Raw genomic sequence first — 23,763 nt, 5'->3', positions numbered from 1 at the left:
GTGTAACAATTTGCCCTGAACAGCGCAAAGGAGGACTCGTTTGCGTGATGCTTACTTTTCCTCTATTAGATTCCTTCACCTAGTGTTACCATTCAAAGTCATTATAGTCTGAACGCAAACTGGATCAAGTCAATATACGAAGTCACTGATGTCCAGCTTCCTCTGAAAGGGGAAGAAATGAAGAGTGAACAGCCCCTTCTGAGAGCAGAAGACCATCTGTTTTGAAGCCTAAGGTGCTGTGACGTGATGTTGTGGCATTAACACCCCAACACAGCCATCATTCGAATCTGCTTCTTGGCACCATCATTCCCACAGGTAGGAAACCAAAGCAGCATGCCTGCTAGATACCCCAGATGAGCTGCAACTTGATGTGGCTGAAAGTTGTAGTGAAACTGATTTGTATAAAACTTCCTTTGGTTTAAATCCCTGCAGGGTGTACTTTAAATCCCATAACTCAGATCAAAACTACCAGCTACAGACCAGGCAAAACCACAAGTTTTGACAGGTACACAGCCACAAAGCAAACTTGAGCCTACCAGGGTTGTGCTGCTGTCCCTGCCTGGGACTACATGCTCCAGACCATGCTGGCCCAGGACCTCAGCACATGCGAGTGCTGATGGCACAAGGCCTGGTGCTTCCCCGTGGGCTTCCAGCTTCTTCAGCACCGAAGTGCCTGGAGCAGCGCCAACTTTCCTCGAGAAATGACACCTTCGCTTGACACCGGTGGAAAGGCTCACCTGCACTCCTGCCTCCATCAAACACCTGCCTCCACCTGCCCCTTCACCTTTGCTGCCTGCACACTGCTCCCCGTTTCCTTCCCGTCCAGCAGCCGCACCCCAGCACCTCGCTGGCGCAAGGACGGGGCTCACCAGCCGGGCTTCAGCCCCGCTGAGCACCTCGGCGGCTGAAAGAACAAGCTCGGTTTGGAGGTATCCCACACTGCTCGCCGCTCCCCTACCAGCCGCCGCTGGCCAAGCCCCGCTCCCGGCCGGTGGGAACCGGGAGCAGTTCCTGCCCACAGAGCCGCAGCGGGAAGGGGCTGCCCATCAGCACACCGGGGTGCGGCTGGTTGGGTTCGGGCTGGGTGGGTTTGAGGTCCCGCTTTCCCCGTGGCTCCCTCCTTCCCTCCCGCCGGCGAGGCGGGCGGACACCCCCCGCCCCAGCCCCGCTCGCCCCGCCCGGTCCCGCCCCGCCGGCGCGGCTCCCGCGGCCGCGCATTGTGCACCGCGCCGCTGCCCCGGGCGGCAGTACCGGCACCGGTACCTCTCCGCTGCGGAGCCGCCGGACACCCCATCCCACCACCCTCCCCGGCCTCCGGCTCCCTCCCCGGCGGCGCCGGCGGGGCTTGTGCACGGTGAGTGGGGGGCGGCGGGGAACGGACGCTGCTGCTGCCGCCCCAGCCCGGGGATCGCCCGGAAAGCTGGGGGAAGGGAAGGCGGGTCTGTCCCTGTGTCCCCGTCCCCCGCCGGCGGACGCAGCGGCTGCGGGGGGTGCGGTGGCGGGGGCTGGGGGGCGGCTCCGGGGACCCCCGTTGTCCCCCAAGGGCTGGGCGGCGGAGGGAGGTCGGAGGGTTGTAGTGAGAGGGGCGAGTCCGCAGGGGCACGGTCCGAGGGGGCTTTGTCTCTTCCTGCGAAGTGCAATGAAATAGCAGCCTTCGTAGATGTTTAGGGGTTCTCTGTTAATTCTAGACCTCGGGCTCGCAGCATCTGCACCCTGGGAGAATGTGAAATCAGCGTTCGTGCAGACACTCATCTCCTTTTTTTACAGTCTGAAATAGCTATCTCAGGTAACTGGAGTTGACTCTAAATGTGATTCCTGTGGGTTGACTGCTCTAAGCCTTATTCACGCAAGTAAGATCTGTGTGCATGAGTAAGATAATTTTTTTGCAGAATGATTTTGCATGTTTCCACCCTGAAGTGTATAATCTCTCATGGCTTTGGCAGAAGATGGGCTTGTCCGTATCAATGTGCGTGTGTGCAGTCGCTGTGAATTTTAGCAGCTTGTAAGTGATCGTCGGTAAAGGTCCGGTGTCTTCATTTTCTTCAAGAATACATAAAGTGGGATGTATGCCAGTGTTTTAATATTGTAGAAGCAGCAAGAGTCTCTCTTAGAGAAAGGATCGAGGAAATGATTTAGCTTTTGTGATGGTCGTTGTTTCCAGCCAGCATACTTTTAAGCATTTAATTTTAAATTACAGCAAACAATCAGGTTTTGTCTTTACCAGCATGTTGATTAATAGTGGAAACATAGGTCTGACATTAAATTTTGATGCTTCATGTAAAATAAACACTTTTCCTTCTATCTTGCATACCTATTAGCTTTTAGGAAGAAGATGACTATTAGGTGATTAGGCAGCTTTCTTCCAATTTGAATAAAAGAAATAGTTCAGTATAGGCCAGCTATAGAAAAATGGATACGCTTGGCATTGAGGGCATAGTTGGATGCGGAGCTGTGGTGCTGCCTTTCAAAACTGTTCTTTGTTCATAACTTCTCTTGTAGCCAAAGCATCGTGTCTTTAAAACTTAGTTCTTGGAGTCACATGAATACTGCATATAACTCTAGGTTCTCTGTGGTAGATTATTCATATGTGGCTTGCTATGAAACATGTATTGACAAGGATTTCATGTTTATGATACACACCATTGACTAAATGACTTAATGCTTCATCTTTCTTTTTCTCATTAATGATCTAATTAGGGGAAGACTCTGGAAGGAATATGGAATTGAGACATATTCCCAGTGGATACGCAGTAAAAAAGACACTGCAAAGCAGACAGTGTAAGAGGAATTTCCAGAAGTGCTCATCACCCAGGGCAGAGACACATTTTGAACACTCCTAGGCTTGTGTTTAGGCTCCAGAGTAAATTGTTAGGTTTTCAGGTCTGTCTTTTCAGTTCTCAGACTTCTGTATCTGGAGTTCTTTGGGGGACCTTGAGGGAAATGTATCTGTGAAAGCCAAGTTCTGAGTCTTCAGCACTTAAGAAAATCAAGCCCTGAGCACTTCAGAAAATCAGATCCTTGGGTTACATTGGTACCTCCCCCCATTTCCATTCTAGAGGCACTGCCTTTTAATTTTTGCGGCAGATAGAATTATAGCTGTAAAATGTAGCCACAATAAAGCAAGCAAGTAAAATTACTTTAATTGGGTATTTTTTTTTTAATGTAGGAGCCAGCGGGATTAATGAACAGCTCCATAAATACACATGATAAAATGCAAGATTGGTAATAGAACTGTAAGGGGTGCTTAATCTTTGGACAAAAATGATAGGTAATGGCTAAAAATAGTATTTCCTGCTTCAACAATAGAGTTAAATATTGTAATGGATATTAACTGCAACAAGGTAGATTGGTCCAGAGCTAGAGGCTTTGACCATTTGTACCTGCTAACCTCATAGCCTACTTCTTTCTTTTCCTTTAAAGTATCACTCTTGCATGTGTATTTTACAATAAACCACAAACGCAAACCAAAAAGCTGTTCTTTAAAGGGAAAATTAGAGCACAGTGGAACTATAATTCCTAGAATGTATCCTGATCTCTCATAGCTTGGTGCAAGCTGCTGAGCTGTATTCAGGTTGTGCCTAGATTTACACAAGTGGCTGGTCTCACACATGGGCAAGAGCATCCCTGTACTACAAGGAAAAGGATTAGGTCTGGTTCTGATCCTTTAACAGTGTTTGAAGTGTTTCAACATCACTGATAAATACCTTCATATTAAGGTCAATGAAGATTTTGCCTCTCTGATAGCCCTGGCTATGGCCTCTCAAGGAGCTGTTGAATTATTTGAGCTGGTAATTATTTATCTGCCTACATCTGTGCCCAGGACACTGAGCACAAAAGAGAGAAGAACATGACAAATGCTTGTCCAGAAGCATGTCTTGGTGATGTTTTCTTTCCCCCTGGTTTATTAGGGCAAGACTGGCAAGTTTGGGGTGTGGAGAAAACAGTGATTAATTAGCTAGTGCACATCTAGCCCTTGGAAGATGGAAAATACTGTATGGGGATCATTTGAATTAAGTGGTGTTACTCCCTGCTATTAAAGAAATTGCTTGCCTGCTCTACATCTCAAGTTGGAGTCGTAGGCAATTATAAAGCATTATTTAAACTGTGCTTTAGGTCTGTTTAAGCAAAAGGGTTAGGGAAAGTCTTAGGAAGGAATAAGAGGTAAAGATTTTCTTGGTTTAGTCTTTTTTTTTTTTTAGTGGTTGCAAAATCTGTGTGTATGAGAGGGAGGAAAAAGGAGTCAAATGGAGCTGAGTGAGAAGCTGTGGTGTGAGGTAAAATTCTGATATTGTTCTCTCGTGCCATCCTGCAAATAAATTTGCATTTAAAATTTCCAAGTGAGCCAAACTGTAGGACCAGTGCAGAATGCTAAACAAAACCTGACAGCTAGCTTGGGAAACTCCACATAATGATGCCAGGCATTCCCTTGCTTGGACAACTGCGTTGAAGATTATTTCTTGTAATGATTATGGATCTGAAACAAAGACACGTACAGCAAAAAAAAAAGGACATTGGTTTCATTCCAAGCTATTTTCACTTGAAAAATGTTTACTTTCTGTCACATTACTCTGTGACTGCTGGAAGACTCACAGGAACTGTAAACCCCAAATCCTTCCTGCCCATCAGCTAGCCACAATATACTCCTTTGTGTTGCTTAGGCTGAAATTCAATCTGCTGAGGAGGCTGTTGAGTCGTTCGGGGCACAGTTGTGATCTGAAAGATATTGGGTATCACCACAGAGGTACCCTTTATGCTGCTTTTGCAAGCAGACAAGGCAGCGGCTCCTTTGGAGAACTTGGTGATGCATCTCCTTTACAAGAATAAAACGTATTTATGCTCAGTGATGGTGTGATGTAGGAGCCAGGATGATCACAACTGAGGGAGGAACATGAAAGGCATTAGAAGAGCTCGGTGGGTTTTACCTTTTCATCTGCTTAATATACCTATATTCTGGTCTGGTTTCGGTTTAGTTCTCGCTGCCATCTTTAAACCTCATAATTCACAGTGTTAAGTGAGGTGCAAGCCTGTTAGCACTGATATTTGAGCTGAATTCCTGGGCCTGTGATACTTGAATGGAACAAAAATTGGGAAAAAATATTCAACCATAGTTCAAATAGCAGTAAGGGCCACTGAAGTTGACAGCACAACACTGGTAGGGTGCAGAGATCAGAAGCAATATTCAAGGAGCATCTGGACGATGCTTTTGGTTGTATGTTTTAGTTTCAGGTTGTCCTGAGAGAGGCAGGGAGTTGGACTTGATGATCCATATGGGTCCCTTCCAACTTGATATATTCTACAATTCTATGTATAAAACTTGGGTGTCTGCAGTTACTGGCAATGAACTGTCCCACTGCAGACAGACCTGACAGTGCAGAACAATCTGAGGATACTGAGGGATGGAAGCAGGAAAATAAAATGAATGATAGGTTAACGTGTGTACTGGGTGTGAAAGAGCACATGCAGAGTCACAGGACTGGAACAGATCAAGGGTCTGTGGTCAGGCCTTGCTGCTGCAGTGAAGCAGTGAAACAAGGCAGCTGGGTTATCTGTGATATCCTGGTTACGAATGGAAGAATAAGAGGCTTTACATGTGCAGCATGGATGCATCTGACTCCCTGGCTTAAATATAGGACACCTGCCCTTTGAAAGTTTGAGAGTGAAGGGAGAGCCATTTAGGAGAGCAAAGGGACTGATTTCTAAGGAATTATTAAAAATGCTGAATATAGATAGGTTACCAAGAAGAAAAGATACCAAAAATTTCAGGTGGGGGATGCTCAAGAGATAATCACTTGGCATTTGCAAGAGGGTGCAACTATAGTTTTAAAGGGCTGCAAAAGAGAAGATAGCTTGAACATCAAAAAAAGCATCCTGATGTAATGAAGCTAAAGAATCTTTCATGAAAAAATGCTGGTAGCATTGTTGGTTGGGGGTTTGTACAGCTCATAGAGAGCTCTGGAAAATGTTCTGTAAGGCTGGCAGCTCAGGGTCACATCTCCTCTGGCTGAACTGTGCCTGGTGATTAGGGTGGAGGTTTTGGAAATGAGGCTCTTTAGTTAGCAGGCCAGCTCCTCTGCTGGGAATCAACTTCTCAACAACCCTGTGTGGTCTGCTGGAAGGGACAGAGTCATCCTCTGCTAGCTTGGATTAGATGCCTGTAGGGAGAGAGATGGACTGGATGAATTCAGAGATCTTTTTCCATCTATAGCATGTGATCCAGGAAATAACTGAATGCTTATCTTGCCGGCAACTGTCATGGGTGCAGTTATGCTGTAAAACAAATGCTATAGCATCTCGTATGCCTTTCTGATCATGCAGAGAGGGAGGATGGGAGGAGGGAAGTGATGGAAGATGTCTCCTGTGGTGAGCACAGCAGGTCGGGTTACAAATATTCCTCAGTTTACGTTGACTCTGTTCATGTGAGTCTTTGGACCCATGTTGAATTCTCCTTTTGAGGAAAAGCTAGAAAGCAACAGGCTTGGAGTGTTTTCCTGCTTTAAGTTCCAGCCATTATCAGCAAAAATGAATGTTCTTTGACAGTAGTTACCTTTTCCTTTGCTGACTCCTGTAGTAGACACAACACTGTACTTGCCAAAATGTGAAGAGCAACTTCAAAAGTGTGCACAGCTATGCTGAAGTGGTAGGTGATGGACAAAAAGATTAGAAGGGCCGAGGGCTGTGATCCAGAATGCACCGCAGTCAGAGCCTGCTGCTTTGGATCAGCTCCAGCAGTTCCTCAGTCCAAGAGCTCATGTTTGCTTATGTTTGGATTTAGTCAATTTCTTTGGGATTAAGGTATTTTTTTTAGAATGTGGTTCCAAGAATATAAAGAGGTTGCAATTTTGAACTTAATTAGTTTTATGGTGTTACTGTCTACTCTGTTCCTCTCTTCGGATACATGGTGGGTCAGTTCATGAGGAGTCTGATTAAAGAGACCACTGAATAGTGTGAAGTAGAATAGTACAATAACGTACCTCTCCTGCGTAGTTGGATGTTTTAGCATATAATTTTTCCTCCACTGGATTTCTTGTTGTTTCCCAGAATAAACCAAAGTTTGTATAAATTAGACATGCTTTTACTGCAGAACAGGTGGAGTTATAAGTGCTCCAAGATGATGGTATGTTGTTGCTGGATAGGGAGGAATATTTTTATTCTGATTCATGGTGGCTGCTTTAAAAATTGGAGACAGTTTGACTGCCTTCAGCATGAATGGTTTATTGGAAGGCAGGCAGGGAAAACATTGACAAACATTTATAACACTGGCTTAAGGATGACTCTCCTTTAATTAAGTGTAACCTGAGTCCCAGAATTGCCTCATCTGGTGACTTGGTACCAGGTTTTTACTTCCCGCATTGTCCATTTGAAGTGGAAAGTCAGAAGAAAAGAAACTATGAAATTTTGTTGTCTTGGTTGCAAAGGAAATCAGAAAGCTGAGAGAAGTTAAGCGTTCTTCCAGAAAGTGCATTAACCCGGCTTGAACGTGCTCATCCAGCCCCTCTGTAAGCCAGTACTGCTGGTTTTCTTTTCACCACTGTATTCATTTTTCTTTCTGTAAAATATTCTGTTAAGTTTCTCTCCAGGAAGAATGGAGGGCCACTTCTTTTCCTCTGATAAAGCACTTATATCCTGATCCAGAGAAATACCAGCAAACTGGTTGAATTTGGTGATGTTCATTTATTCTAACAAGTGAGTAAACTTCACAGCCAATTGTCCCTGTAAGAGGAACACACACTGTTGTCTGCACTGATTCATAGGTATGACTTGGGTTTATAATATCAATTACTTTTTAAAGTGCAGGCATTACAGACTACATCTGTAGTCTTGATTTGTTCCTGACTGCTGCACTGGTGGTTGCCATGACTTTGTGGTCATGGTTTTGCTTGTTTGTCTTGCTGTCCTTGTGGTGGGGTGGTGGGGTTTTGTGGTTTGTTTGTTTTGTTTTGTTTAAATTTATGTTCATTTTTGCTCTGGAGGATAAGGCAAAGGCCTCTGTCAGCATGTTATCAGATTTAACAGATGATTTGGTTGGCTTGGCATAACAAAACTTCTACTCCTAAATAAAGTGTTGTTCCTGGTATAAATTATCCTGTAGTGTATCCTGTCAGTGAGATCTGAATCAGTCCAATTCAAAGTGCCAGGAAAAAGACATTCTTGTGGTAATTCTGGCATCCCTGAAGGTAGAAAGTATTGGAAAATTTGAGAAAGAGTTTGTTCTCAATAAAATATCCAAGGCAATTTTGTATAACTGAGAAGCAGCTTGGAAAGTTCAGATAAGAAGTCAGATGTTGGCCCAAACTTGGGAGATTTGCTTGCATGGATCAAATTTGGCATTACAGCATGCTTCCCAGATTAATTCTGCAATGTGTAATTCCAGCATGAGTCGATTATCCATTTTATTCTGCATGACTTTTGTGCATTTATCATTATTAAACAATTTCCTGGAGATACTCAGGCTTAAGTATGTGTTTGTATGACTACCAGGATCGTCTGTGGCTATACAGACAGGACAGAAAACATTAATTCAGGTTGGAGAATAATTTTTTGCCATCTACAGCACTGTGTAGACCTTGTTACAGCCATCAAAGATTTCTCAAAATTTATCAGAAGATTTAATATGAAGAACATATTATTCCCAGCCAGGAACAAGATGCAAGGTTTATATTTGACATACTCATGTGTAGTAAATTACTCTTTCTGTTTTTAGGGTCAAGTTTTTAACATTGGCTATAAACTACTGGCATCACCCCTTTTTACTCTTTTGCTGGGAAAAGAGTATCCAAAAGAATATTTATTAGCTGATTTAAATTCAATTAACTTCATCTCCCTTTCATGGAGTTTTTAACAATGTTTAGTGAGAGATGCAACTGAATTGCAGAGCTGTTCTTTCCCCCTGAATACACTGAGATCTTGAATTCCCGTGAAGGTTTTTCGATCATTCACATTTTAATCCTGGCCCTCATAATTATTTTGTAGCATATGGAAAGCCCTGTAGATGCTAATTCTGGTAGCTTTTGTCATTCTTACTTAACAAGTAGTTCCAGTCCCTCATTTAAGTGCCTTAGTATCGATTGTTTATTAGTGATTTTATTATTTTCTTTGCCTTTAAACCCTTGGGTTGGGGATCTAAGACCACCCTAGAGGACAAACACAAACCTAAGTGCAGCCCCTGCCCTGCACGGTGATGTTTTCTTTTTTTGACTAAATGAGGGAGACTCCTCTGAACCGGTCTGTACTCAGACCTTTCCAGACGCTCGATTGCCACCTTAGCAGCATTTAGATATCCTAGAAAGTAAATCTCTACCTTATGGAAAACAATTTAAAACTGAGCACCACTGATGCAAAAACAAGCCTTGTTTTTGTTGGAAGCTGTAAAAACATAAGTTTATAAAGCCTCTCTGTCATCTGTGTGCTTAGTCAAAAATGCGTTGCTCTTTACTCTCTTCTTTGCCTTGCTTTCTCCTCTCATTCAAGTAAATGGGCTGATGAATGCTTAGGCGCAATGTGCCCCTCCTGTTGTCTGTCTTGTTTGCTTGCCGCCTTTCAACAGCTTCTTTATTCAGTGTTAAACAATAGGAGAAGAAAAACACTACTAAAAATTAAGATATTCTATTACTGCGTAATCCTGAAGAAGGATGTTCTGCTTCATTCAGAAATGGTCAAACTAGAAAGGTTCCTTGCTGGCCCTTAAATTTGTGATGGCAATAAGAATGGTAAAAGCACACTGAAATGACAAATCCATTGCATTGCTGAGTGCAAACTCTTTCTTGTATGTGGAGCACTCTGTACCCTGGGAAGACTACAGCCTGGAGTGTGATCCTGTAGGCAGCAGAGGTTCAAAGGCAGAGCTTTGGGATGTCAGGGCAGTTAACTGAACTAGGTTCTTTTCTAAGTATTCCTTGGCTTTCTTTTGGTTTTTCATACAGATGCTTATACGTACACAGACATACATACATAGACCTGCAGACGCACCATGTTTAACAGACCAAGCATGAAGGCTGACATACTCTTAAAACAGAAGGCACCACTCTGCAGGTTTTGCGGTGTGTCCTCCCCAGTGCCCTGTGTAACCTTGTTTGGGGAATTAACTGGAATAGGACTCCCAGAAAGATACATTGTGTATCTAGATGCCTTTCTCGTACTGTCGCAGCTGGTGGAAAAAGTGTCTGAGGCTTGCCATCCTTTTGATCCAGGAGAAGCCACATCCAGACAGGCCTGGGACAGCTTCTGTGTGGTGATACTGTCACCAGCAGGTACTCTGAAGGATGGATGTGGCTTTATGCTGCTAGGATGTACCCTTGAATGCTCCATGTTTCATGCTTTTACAGGGAATGTGGGGAATACTACGTAGTTGTGAAGACCAGTAGAACAGCTGACACCTCTGTTGGGATTCCTGCTCTTTCAACCTGAGTTTTCCAATGTCTGGTGCCAAAGAGCTCAGAATAGCTTTTTATCCATGAGTCCTACTGAGCAATATTTACATAACTTGGGGCAGGATCCCCTGTGGATTGATCTTTGGGTATGGCCCAATGCTTTACCACTGTATGATCCCATGTAAAGTCTAGAGGTGTGTTGTGGTTTGGGATGGCCACAGTGATTAGGAGAATTCTTCCTGGAAGAGCATGGGGAGCTTAGGCAACTACTACCACTGCTTTGGCTGGCCCCAGCAGCTCCATGCGTGCATTCAGAGATCCCAGGTATAAGGAAATAAAAGCCATTTGCTTAAGTTCCCCCGTGCCTTTTTTTTTTTTTTTAACTCCTGCATCTGCTGTGTTGCACAGTCTCCTGCCTGCCTCTACAAATGGTATCCTAACGGAGCAGATTTATTAAACTGATAGATTAGAGAACAGGAAATAACAGTGGATTTAATGGAATTTGAAGACGGTGCTGACCTCTGAGGAGCACAGCATGGTGTGCTGGAATAAAACTGAAAGATGGTGCCCTTAGTCAGGGTGTCCAAAGTCATTTAAGAGCCATTCACTTTGCTTATGTTTTAAAAACACTTTGTTGTTGAAAACACTTTTTGCTGACTTTACAGCAAAGTCCCTATCTTCCTACTTTGGAAACAAAGAACAAAACCTTTAGCATGCTAGTGATGCAGGTCCCCCTCAGACCAACACTCAGTTTAGTTTTTAATTTATCATGGCTTTTTGCTTACCAAGAGGAGGTTGAATGGATTGTGGCACTTTGGGTGGTGGCAAGAGGTGTCTGGGAGTGGTGAGTCCAGTGCTGTTGCTAACAAATCTGGGTGCTCACAGCTTGCTTTGTATCTGCTGAGTGGGGCTTACACTGTTGTGTCACAGAGTTAGGCAAATTCTGGGAGAGCACTCGAGTAACAAATCCAAATGCAGGGTTTATGTGAACCAGTGTGGAGAAGTAGAGTAATTCCCATGCGTTTAGAGTAATTAAAGGTAGCAATTAATTTTGCATTGAGTTTTCAGTTATGAATCCTGTCTATAAGCAGCACCATGTGCCCTCTTCCTTGGAGCTTTTTCACGCAAACAGTGCTGTCTTGTGCTGTAGCTGATGCCTGCAGCACTGACAGCCAAGTCTTGGTGCTGTCCTATTTCCCATCCTTCCCTCTTCACCACCTCCTCCAATGGCTTTTTGGTTTCTTTAATTTAGGACTGAAAATTAATCCAATAAACCTATTACTCTCTGCAGTTATGTTTCTGTTGCTGATTTTACTGAATGAAACTGTGCAACAGCCTAAGAGATAAGACCATGTGAATCAGGATACTAGGTCATGTCATGGTCTTCTAGTTTCTACTAAGTGGAAGAGCAGATACTGCAAGCTTGAAAAAATACAAGGGAAATACTTACTGCAGCCTCTATGCATGGAATAACTTCAGGGGAGGATGCAGATTTGCCAGCCCTACTGTATCTCGGTACACCTAAGTGAAATGCAGCGCAGCACCCTAGTACCTAAGTGGAAGATGGACATTTGCCAGAGCACAGCTTCATGGAGCTGTGACCTTGTGCCTTGTCCCAAGTTGCAAGTCTGTGCAACAGGGGACAGTGGCAACAGGGAATGAGGACAGCAGAGAAGCAACCTTCCAGTTTTCTCCTGTGCTTCCCAGGAAAATCTGAGCCTTGTGAAGTCACCCTGAAGCTAAAAAAACCTCACCACATCAACCCACCACTCCTACTGGAGAGCAGAAATATGGTCTTCATTTCAGTTAAATCTTGTCCAGCCACCACAGCCCCTTTGTATTTGGCCCTTAGGGTGATATTTGAGCTGTATTTTAAAAAGCCAGCCTGGCTAATGCCTTTTTGAGGGGGAAGAGCCTTCCTCTTACAGGGAATACCAAGCCTGGAGAGCCCTCTGCCTGCATAGAGGACATCTATATTCCAATAAAAACAAGCAGAGCTTTTACTGAATCCAAAATCCCTGTCTCCAATGTGTTTGCCGGCTGACTGCTGCAGCATCTTATTTGCTGTACTCTCGTGGCTCCCTGGCAGTGCTCTCCACTGTCGCATTTCATTGTATGTTTTCGGTGAACACAAAGGCATCTGTGTTAATCTCTCATTTTCCAGGCGATTTGGCATTCTCTTGAACCTCTGGCTGCCTCCCCTCAGCCTTTTTCCCAAGGTGGAAGTCAAATTTGGTAAAAATGAGTAAAAATATGTATAAGGGGGATTGACCCAAGATTTCAAGTCTTGAAAATTACTATGAAAGAAAACTAAGTAGGCTTATGCCCTTATTAATTTCTGTTTATTTTTTTTAATAGAAAGTCAGATCCAGCCCAGCAGAACCTGTAGATTTCTGGTCAAATCCTACCAATTAGAAAGGCAGCAGATTATATCAGCTCTTGAAGCAGTCTGCCTGCAGACTGCTCCATCACTGAAGAAAATACTTGTGGAGGGGCTTGGGGAGAGAGAGTGTTCTCTTGTCTTTGATTTTTGTTTTTCACTTTTGAGAGCTATTTTTGTTTGCGGGTTTGGTTTTGGGGTTTTTTTTCATTTCTTTGAGCATCACTATCATGTCAGAAACTAACTTCCTAGAAACTAGCCTGGGCTTTAATTAGTGGATAAGAGCTACCAAACATCATCTGAAGAATATTTTGGCAAAACCAAGACGTTCCTGATGTATATGTAAGGTAAACTGAAGGAAAAAAACCCCAGGATTTTATAGCAGCCATATGTATTAATAGTAGGCTTTCAACTTCTTCTGAGGCTTCAGAATTAATTTTGAGGCAGGGAAGTAATTTTTTAATTACCTTTAAATAAAGCGCTGAGGATTGAAAAAGTCTGTGTTGACTCTGCATGGGGAATGGAGCACCAACAATCCAGACCATCTTTCCCTGGGGACTGCTACCTTATAGTCATGTTAGTGAGGTCTTCAGTATTCAGTCACATACTGTCTTGGTGAGAAAGAAATGGCATCCGACAGCCTTTTGTGGTGTCTTGTAAAGCTTTTTACTCCCTCAGCATTTGAAAATGAAGGGAAACAGGGAGGAATCTTAGGGTTTGTTTTTAAGTTGTCTGGCTTGCTGCTGTGAGATTATGTGGAAACACTTTCACTGCTCTTTAGTTAACCATGAACGATTGTGCCTAGAACATATCCCGAGAGAACATATGCTTCTGCTCTTGCTTCTGCTTAATTATCCTTTTCTGTGCTGCCTTCCCACAGCACCTACCTCAGTCAGATTTTGGTCCAAGGCTCCAGAGTTTGGCAACAATGCAAAAACCCCCCAACAAATACAAATTAAAAATCTTTAAATTCAGCTACTTTTATGCTATTTTGTAGATGCTTAGGAGCCTGCTTGATAATGCTTGGAGGAAAAATTGCCTTACTATAGTTAATTTTTATTGAGGTGCGATTGCCCTTGAAGCTCGGAGTGACTTTCCCTCTGAGTCTGAGAAAGGATTCTTAGGCTAGTGCAGTCTCTCGAACAGCTTTCAGCATTGGGGTTTGGTTCTTGGGGGTTTCCCCCTCTATTCTCTTTGTGTCTGAACCCCTGGCAGCTTTCCAGCATTGTTCTCCGACCTGCTGTGAAGAAGTGTCAGAGCGGTGCTCTCCTGCCCCTCATTCAGCAGAGACTGAGCGATAGCATTTGGTAAAGGTTAGAGACGCCAGCTGAGGGTAGGTTCAGAGTCGCCCACCCACTCACGTGCCTTAGCTTGTGTTTTCCCACTGTTATATGTGCCTGTTTCTTACTCTCTTTTTAGCTACCAAAGCTAGCCATCGCCCTTCAGGATCTCTCTTCTGATTCACCTTCTTCTTCTTCATATTATTTCTTTTTTTTGTTGCATAAGTGGAATAACTGATGCTCCAGTGTAAATACTGTGGCCCTGGCAAAAGCCTCTCTCTCTCCCTTCATTATGAAAGCTATATAGATGGTTGTGTCTCTGTATAATGCAGAACAGTGACAAACAAGACTTCAGGGAAATTTGTCATCAAAGCACTTACTAGCCAGTATTGTCCACCAGCACAGACTGAACAAGCTCCACAGTATGCCTTGATTCCCAGATTCTTCCTTCTCTTTGATTAACACCTAACTTTAGCTATTGTAATTTCATAAGATTTCCCAATGTTTGGTTTCATGTATAGCAAGATCTTCTGGTTGGGTTGTGCTGCTGGATCTGAAATCAAAATCATCTTGCCCTTCAACTACTTGTGATACCAGATCTCTGGTGTTTCCTCTGTTTTCATGGAAGCTTGAAAATTCTCCAACTGTATCATCTTTTGTTGAATAAGCAGTTTTGTTCAGGTTTTAAATGACTCCTGCTTGCATAGGTTGTTACCTGCTTACAAAAGGGTTGTGGAAATAGCGTTGGGAAAGTTTGTGGGTTTGTGTTCTCCTTGCACCAGAAGAAAATTGCATTGAGACTTTTGCTGGATGACTGAGATAAAGCACAGCGAAAACGCTGCACTGCCATCCACTTTGCAAACAGCTGTTTCCAGTTAAAATGTGGAGAGGCCCCCTTTGTCCCAGCTGTTTGATACAGCTCCTGCCCCTCTGCCAGCAGTTAGTCTTGCTTGTGTCTGCTTAGCAGAACAGACCGTGGGAGCACTGCAGGCACGGAGAGCTCAGGTTAAAATGCGGATAGGGGATGCTTAAATGAGGATGGCTGTCTTAGTGCTGGTGGCTGCTCCTTCTCTGCCCGAGGCAGGAGAGATCCTTGGGCTGGCGACTGCTTTAACCCTCCCACTTGCATCCACAAAGGGATCTGTTTGCACAGTGTGACAGTATCTAAGCAGAAGCTTAGACTGGTTTAAGTAAATCCATTTAACACCAGTGCAGCAATCATGTTTTGGCAGAACCAGAGTGTTCCTGTGAGCCTGCATAACATGTTAGTTTTGACTTTAAATTGCCCAGTATTATTTTTTCTAGCAGCTCTTTTCTCTCCTCTGCCTGGTGAGAGGCTAACACTTGGCACTTTCATTTATGAGTGGGTTTTTTGTCCATGTATCTTGCTACGTGCTCCCAAAGCACATGGAGAGCAGTGCAGGTAGCAGGCTGCCTTTGGTCTCTCAGCAGGTGGTAACTCTTCCTTTGCTGGATACAAAGGAAGGAAGGAGGCTGTAGTATCCTTCAGGCTGGATCAGGACGAATTTTTCTCTGATTAACCACCAGCCATCCTGCAGGAACAGCTTCCAAATCATGCTCTCCTTGGCTGATAGGTAGGGTTTTCTTCCTTGATTTCTTTGCAGCTGGTGAGCCAAACCAGCATCACACCTGCCTGCCGTACATCCGCCGGCTTTGCCGGTGCCAGACCAGCTGTGCAGCAGCAGTTGCCATCTGTCTGGGGTGAGGGCAGATTGCTAGTACAGAGACTCAGGAAGTAATTAGAAGGCAAATTTAATTTGCTCCTAGAGCGCGTGGAGGTCCAAGTAGCTCCGCTTTCCCATGCTGAAAGAACCTGGGGTTTGGGGAAAGGCAGAGAAGGAAGGAAAAATTATAGGAGGGAAATACAGGGAGGAAAGAATTGAGCTGCATCCTCGCCATCTGTCCACTTGGACTTGTGCAGCTGCTCTGCCATTGACAGGTTGCTGTCTCTCCACCCAGTGCAGACGGCTAAATGACTTGCATCGTGAACACAAATCACTGAAGATTAATGCTAGTAAATAGCCTGGTCAGAATAAATTGTACCTTGAGGCAGAGCCCCTAGTTGCTCAAAATCCTTAGCTATCCTCTCCCTTTCCTCATTTCTCTGTTCTCTCCATGGAAGATTTTCCCAGAATTTGGAAGCCAAACATAATTTCAGTACACATGCTTTTTCTGGATCAAGTCCCATGCCTCTGAATGCAGCACCATCAGTTTTGGAACGTTAAAAGGTTGTGTAGAAGCAAAGGGGAATGGCCAGTTAGAGCTATAGCAGGAGTACTTCTGTGCTTATAATTAGTTAAGGATGTGCTTAAATGCTTCATTAGCTTAGGGCTTGCATTTGCTACCTGAGGCTGCGCAGTTTCTGACAGTCCCAGCTCCAGGGGCATGTGGAAGATGCCTTCTTTTATTTGAGAAGAATATATATTTTGCGTCAATAGCTGTGGAAATGTGAAAAACAGGCAAGCATGGACTTAGGGGCAGCACATTCTCAAAAGTAAACAGCAATATCAAGGGTGTAGTGTGCTTTTCTGAATGGCTTTAGGTATCTTTCTGGAAATTTCAGTTGGGTGCTTCAAGACGGGTCTAAGGAGTTCCCCCAGGGCAAGGTACCCAGAGTCCACCTCTCCTCTCAGGAGCCGCAAGCTCTTCATGTGGTCTCATAGCCACCTGAGTCCTGATCAGTGGCTGTTGTCATCAATAGAAAAATACCTTGTGTACCCAATATAAAAAAAAATCCACTGTTCTGTTGTTTGTTTTCCTCTCCTGATATTATTAAGGATCATAGAGATTTTCCAGAGAAAACTTGCCTTGTCACAGGCAAATGTCCCTTCCTGAGCCTGAAGGACCATTCAGGCGGTTGTTAATCCCCAAGTATAGCTCTGCACTTGAGGCATTACTGAAAAATTGGATATTGCTTAGAGGCTTAAGGTGTATCTCACAACTGTTCAGAGAGGTGATGATGGGATGACAGTTTTTGCATGCCTAGTATTTGCAATGTAGGACTTTAAATTATTGGTGGCAGGAGTGCAAAACAGATAGCTGAGTTGAATCGAGATGCTTTTTTGTGATAGTTCTGCAATTGCTGCTCCTTCTATTTACCTCTTCTTTTTGAAGTCAGTTTATTTTCCACAAAACCCTTCCCTACTTAGTGCCTCCAGTGTACCGAGTCCTGATGTTGCTGCACAGTCTATCTAGCCTCTGGCTGGCTTCAGTGATGGAGGATTGATGGAGCCATGAACATGCCGACTTCTGTTTAAGCCTAACATTTACATCTCCTTGAACTTTGGCAACTGAGAGATCAGAGACCTGGTCTGTCTTCTCTGAAGAGCACTTTATCCTCTGTTATCCAGGCATATCATCCTCACTAGAGAGGAGTCAAAAACTTTTATATCCTTTTCTCCTTTCATTCTCAAAGGGTTCAGGCAGTAGTACCTGCTTTGAGAATGGCAGCAGATGTTAGGCGGTGGAGCTATATATTCTCGTGTTACTGAGTTTCCTCAGGAAGCTTTTGACTAAGCAGCTGCTGTCTCATGCGTAGTCAGAAGCTGAGTCTAAGAGTAGTAGAAACGTCAAAGGAAATATAAGAAGTCACTGCCTCCAGCTATTTGCTACTTTTCTTCAAAATCTGCAAGGCTGGTAGAGCAGAAAGTATCTCTGTATTGCATCTGGCAGCTTGACCGGCACCTCACCTTCCTTGGCAGCGGAGCTGACACCACTGGATTTTGCACAGAAAGAGAGTGTAATTTATCCCCTCTGCCAGCTTCCCTTTGGTAGAGCAGGAGAAGGGGCAGAAGGGGTAGTAATGACATAATTTCTTTCATTTCTCTCTGCAGACTTGGAAACCATCTGTAATGAGCTTAGGATGAACTGCCTACTTACTGTTCTTACTGGTTTTGGGGTTTTTTTTTCCTTTTCCCTCATGTTATGAAATGCAAGTGGCAGTTACTTTTGTTCTCAGGATGCATGACAGTAGAGTGCTACCCGTGTAAGGATTAGATTCTTTTCCTTTATTCTTTTTCCTTTTCTTCCCCCTGCAGTCATAGGGGTCCTGTAAATGGAGAATTATGATGTTTCACATTCTTTTTGCCCAACCCATGCCACCCAATCAAAATTTTCTTCTGCAGCCAGAACCTTGTGAGCATCTCTTCCAAAGCTCCACTACAGGTCTTTGCATATGTCTCTAATCTGGTGCCAGCGCTGGCATTGTTAGGCTTAGTTATCCCTGCTGTGGCCATAAGTAACCCCAGCTCTGCTCCAAAAACAGAGAAATCTGAGTGGGTTTTTGCTCTGGTGTATGCTGAAAGGTGCTGAGCCAGAAGCTTGGTGGTTTCAGTGGAGATGTCCACCTTAATGTTGGGCCTTGGAGCATGTTCAAACTCTACAGATTTGTGAAGAGAGACAGATAAAGCTGCCAAGGGGGCTTGTGGGTTGTGACCTTGTCATTCCTTTTTGCCATTCAGACTTTAAATTCTTGCTGCACTAGAATCACTTTTGGCTCCGCTCTGCTGTCAAATGCCTCTCTCCCCCTCTTCTGTTGCTTTTTCCAAAGCTTGCTTATCGCTGTCTGTGCCAGGAGCGATGGATCAGATGAGAAGGGTGTGATTTGTTTCTCTAAGATGGCTATGAGTCTCAGTTGCCCAGGATCCATCAGTCTCTTAATCTCTCCATAGACGGTTGCTGCTGTTCTTAATAGGAAGCTACGGTTCACGGCAGATGTTTTTCACATAGGCTTCAGAAGCTGCTGCCTTAAATGTGGTCTGGCACCTCTGCAGACAGAGGCTGAGCGCTGGGCTTGGAGAGGGGCTGGCGTGAGGATGGCTGTGGGCAGTACCTTCCCGCAGTGCAGGAATTACTTATAAATAGGAGAACAAATTGAAATGTTCCCTTTTTGTTTTTCCACCTCCCACAGTTCTTGGGAATGAGGAAGGAGGCCAATAAGAAATGTTGGCATTTTAGTCAAAAGCAAAGGCAGCTGAAGGGGAAGGCCTCTTATTTTTTTTTCTTTTTTTTATTATATTTTTGAGAAATGTTGCTGCAGATACAGTGCCAGGCTGCTGTACAGAAGATCCTGCCTGGATTTGCTCAGTTTTCAAATACAGGAGGAAAGCAGTTGACAGTCCCTGTCCGTGAGATTGCCAGAAGTGACTAACCCAGCAAAGGAGACCCAGCAGGTGCTTAAGTGAAATTCTTCCAAAATGCCCTCATTTACACTCACTGCATCCTTTCCCAGTAAAAGCCTTCAAATGCTGCTTCAAAAATTCATATGTTTGAGTGCTTTAATGGAAGCAAAGGAAAGACTTTTTTGTTTTGTCCTGAAAGAGCCTGTGGAAAGTTCAAAGGGAACTTTAAGTATTTAGTTATGCTGCATTTACCTACCCAAGAACTTTTCTCCCTGAGTTACCTAAAGCTTTAGTTTTTAACTGAAATCACTGTAGGATATTAACTTTTATGTGAGGCCCGTAAATGGGCAACCTGTAAAACCAAGGCACTAATGCATCAAATATGAATTTAGCTGAAGATGATGCACGTTATGAATAGGATTTTCCAGTCTTTTCCTGCTGAAATTGTAATCTGTGTGCCATTTGGTCTTGTGATCCTTACATTTAAGATTTGGTCTGTGGGAAATGAAGAATGAGAGAGGTTTATAATATGAATTGTTGGAGTTTAGAGTGTGGGGAAAGTCATAATCTGAGACAAGAGGGGAGATCTTTTGGTGCTTTTAGACTATGTTAAACTTGTCATTAGTGTCTTAAAGTTACATGTTTGGTTTTGGAAGGTTCTAGCTTTTTCTCTGTCTCCATGGAGTTAAATTTGACACCTTTTAATGTAGAGCTTTCTGTAACTTTTGCATCCAACTTCTTTCAAGAGTAACACCAAGGATTTTCAGGAGAAATTATCACCTTTGGGTTTCTATCTTTGTAAATTTATGTCCCCAGAGATATAAAAGCAGATTAAATGTCACTACTGCAGCAGAAAAGAAACAGCAATACATGCAACAGAAACAGACTGTCAGGAAAAAAAGATCAGCTATGAGAAGTCAGCATTAAAAACGATCTTATTTGTCTGAGGTACAATGTTGCCTCAGGCAAAGTCAACAGGGGCTTTCCTATCCATTTCTGCAGACAGAATTTATCAGAATTCATCCTTTGGTTATAATTTAATTTAAAGTATGAGCTTTAATTTGATTAAAGTGAAATATTTTTCTAAATGAGGAAGATCAGGGTCATACAGCCCAGAAGACATACTGCCATCTTTTTATCTCTGGCAAAATAAAAAGAAGAAAAAATGTTTTATACCTGCAAATCTTTTACAGGTTTGAAAGAAAAGTGAACCAAGGTGCTTGGGAAGCCAGGTATAATATAGGCTGAACCCCATGGTTTTGCTTGTTGGGACCAGTTGTAGAATGGCTTGTTAAATGGTTGGGGAGGGGAAGGGCAAGAGCCCTAAAGGCCACTTACTTCATAGGCTGAAATAAGGCTAGCCTGCCCAAAGGAAATTCTACACATGTGTAACTCAAGGAATAAAGCCAAGAATATAGATGGTGCATTTTATATTGATGTCTTCTCACGTCATTCTTCACATGCACTTTTTTCCACACTTCTGGTTGATTGAGCTGAGCTAGCAAAACTCAAAAAGTAGTGATGAAGCCTTTGCAATTTCCAGCCATGAGTATGCTTCTCAGTCATTTCTGTCCCAAATTAAAATCTTCCAGTAGAAAAACGTCTGTAGTGGTGCTGCTGTGGGTTTTCACACAACAGATCTTGATCACGTCAGCCTGCCAGGCTGATTGCAGTTTAATTGCAATCACCATTTCCAGCCACTGTGTTGATTTTTGGCTTGTACCTTTGTAGATGGCAGTCACTGAAATGATAGAGCTTATTTGCCGGCCACTCACGGCTGAATTGAAAGACATGGGCAGTAATACCCAAAATTAGAGTCCGTGTGGCTGATTTCTCTGGCCATAGCTGTCTGAGCTGTAGGTTTAAGTGGGGCAACTGTGTCAGTTCCACTTGAATACTGATTTACAGCAGCTTTCATTGTCAGTCCTGAGGAGGAACTGTCATTCCCTTTGATGAGCAAGTTCATGCTGTATGAGAAATTAATTTCACCCACACTCACAAATAATTTTAAAGTACAGTCACTTAGAAAAAGAGGGCAGTTGCATTAATATATTATTTATAATGCATTTGCGATAGCATGATCCTGTGATTTACCCTAGGTTTCTGAATAGTCTCTCACATTTGGACAACTAGCCTTTCTGTCAGAAGTGACATTCTAGTTTTGAACAAATTCCAAAATACCTGTTTCTAAAAGCAGCATCACCAGCCATGATACATCTTTCCCTCCTCTGCCTCACATGCAGAATATATCTGGAAAGCATACTGCCCTGCAGCTCAGAGCAGTTTGAGCTGAATCTGAATTTGTGGCAGCTTTGGGGTCCAAAAACTTGTGGAGTCATGTTTTGTATCATGCTGCTGAGGAGGTCTCTAAAGCTGCAGTGTGACCATTATGTCCGCAAAAGTGTTTTGCGTTGTTCACAGTGATTCTCCTCATAGACTTGCACTGCTGCTTTCCCTGTTGGCAAGGCGGAGGGATGGGTAAGTAGTATGTGCCTGAGAAACAGTAAAGCAGTTCTGAAATTCTGTCTCTGGAAAATGCCTTGTTTAAAGCATGGTATCAATATTTTAAAACAAAAGGCTATATGACTTCTTGATTTGCTTCACCTGCTAAAATAGCAAACTGATTGCTCAGCTGGTGTGAGGAATATGCTTAATTAGTGTCTCCTGGAACTTCTGTACAACAGCATCATGAGTTGTTGGGTTTTTTTCAGGCATTCTCTTTATTCCTTTACCCCTGAACCTATAAATAGTTTAAGATATACAGGATATTAGATGAAAGCAAGATAAATGTAATTCAGAAGTTTTAAAAAATTATAATTTATACTTCATGCATGCATTGACAAAATAGCTGAGCTTTGATCATCAAAGTTATGTCGATTTAAGTAAAAAAGGCAGTGGAAATTTATTGTGAAGTAACCCCCTTAAATCCTGAAGAACAGCTCTGTGATGTTGGTTTATTATCCCAGCTAATCAAATTATCACAGGTTATAGGCAAAATGGGGGTTGTTTTTATTTTTTATCTGCTAAGATAGAAATGTCAAAGCTTGATCTCCAAGCAAAACACTGTTTTCATACCCATAATCTTTTGAGAACCAAATAGCTATTATTACATTTTCTGCTCATAATATGTCTAAAGTCAGTGGGACTTCTCATATACTTTACATTAGAAGATTAAGAATCTTCTTCAATGTGCCTTTTAAACAGGGAAAGGAAAAAAGCCAGAATTTGTGACAAGTCCTATTATTTTAGATATGTATTCTAATAGTATACACTTCCGGCTGAGCTCAGTTGGTCATAGCTTTTGGAAGACCTCAGTGTCCTGACCACTCTAGCAGTTTTGTCAGACACTTTTAATATAAACCCAGCTATATCAGGAAAGCTGTACTCTGATACTGCTTGCTTTGCTTAGAGCGGTTTTTCATATAGGAGTACAACATCTAGCTGTGTCCATGGGAGTTTTTCTTGGTATATCCAGTGTCCTGTGCTCATATCCTGTGGTTTTGCTATACATCCCTCACTTCACATTTGCTTATGTGTCATCTCCTAGATGCACGTGTGTTGGTGAAAAGGCCGCTTTCCCTGCCTTGTACTCAAAATACCAGTTCGTGGCTCTGTAGCCTACAAGCTGCAGGTAATTTCTCCCATTCTGCAGGCTGTCTGCTGAGCTGCTTATGTGTGCTCTCCTTAACACATTGCAGTCAAAATGCATTGACTTCGCACCACACTGTTATTTAAACTAACACCTCTGACTTTGACTAAAATAAGTGGTAACAGAATGAAGCTCACACCCATACAGCAGACAAAAGGTGGGAGTAAAAGGGGATTATTTAGTTCTGTCAAACACAGGAAAGATTAACCTTAAAATGTGTATTTTTAAACACATGCAGTTATTTGCATCCTTGCAAAGTGAGTATGAAATGCCACAAAACAAAAACAAGAGCAGTTTGTACCCAGGATAAACTGAGCCAAAAAGGACATCTATATATTTCTAGTTAAATTTAGCAGTGTGTTAGAGCTGGTACTAATGACTCTGCAAAGTGCAAGGCATGAAGAACCATTCTTAGAATGTGAATGCGGATGTATGTGAATACCACTGTGTGTCCATCTGTATGTGTGTGTATATATATATTCCTAATATTGTTTTATATTTATTGACAAGTGGTTTAAAAAAATAATAATAAAATCTTTAAATTATGAAGATGTTTGTATTGGGGTTAGAAGTCACATAAATTCTGTGCTGCACCAAGATATTCACTCTGGGGTTGTTTATTGTATTAATAGTCATCTTGGAGAGGCACTTTAAGAGCTTATCAGGACAGGCAATGATATTATGGCCATCATTCGAAGCCCCAAAGAAAGAATTTCCAGTATTTGTAAATTATGCATTTCAGACTTTTCTGGGCCTTACAGGACAGCTGCTCTCCAAAGGTCATCACTGCAGATCATGCAGCATATTTCAAACTTTTTTCTGTCATCTCTTTAGTGCTGAACACAGAACTGCTTTCTCTGTGTCTGCTCATGGAAACTCTCGTAGACTCTTTAGTGGTAAGTGTAGCTCTTGGTGTTGGTGTTGCTCCCCCTAAAGAAAATAAAAT

The 23,763-nt window shown here is 43.0% G+C and overlaps 1 protein-coding gene across 9 annotated transcripts in view; it reads left to right on the top strand.

Annotated features, from left to right (window-relative positions):
• Positions 1-1,186: 1,186 nt before the first annotated feature.
• The window catches only part of PRR5 (proline rich 5), a 91,221-nt gene continuing 68,644 nt past the window's right edge, over positions 1,187-23,763 (top strand). For 2 of the 9 annotated variants that reach the window (XM_030479033.1, XM_030479026.1), the window contains exon 1: positions 1,200-1,354. The gene's annotated coding sequence lies outside the window, so the exon portion shown is untranslated. Of the gene's footprint in view, positions 1,355-1,688; positions 1,851-18,464; positions 18,476-18,718; positions 18,722-23,651; positions 23,714-23,763 lie in introns of those variants that run through there. The other 7 variants (XM_030479027.1, XM_030479032.1, XM_030479029.1 and 4 more) reach the window with 7 other exon arrangements.

The sequence above is a fragment of the Strigops habroptila genome, chromosome 3 (genome assembly GCF_004027225.2).
Source record: "Strigops habroptila isolate Jane chromosome 3, bStrHab1.2.pri, whole genome shotgun sequence".
NCBI classification, from domain to species: Eukaryota; Metazoa; Chordata; class Aves; order Psittaciformes; family Psittacidae; genus Strigops; species Strigops habroptila.
The sequence above is the reverse complement of the archived record's forward strand: the minus strand, read 5'-3'. Positions and strand labels throughout refer to the sequence as shown.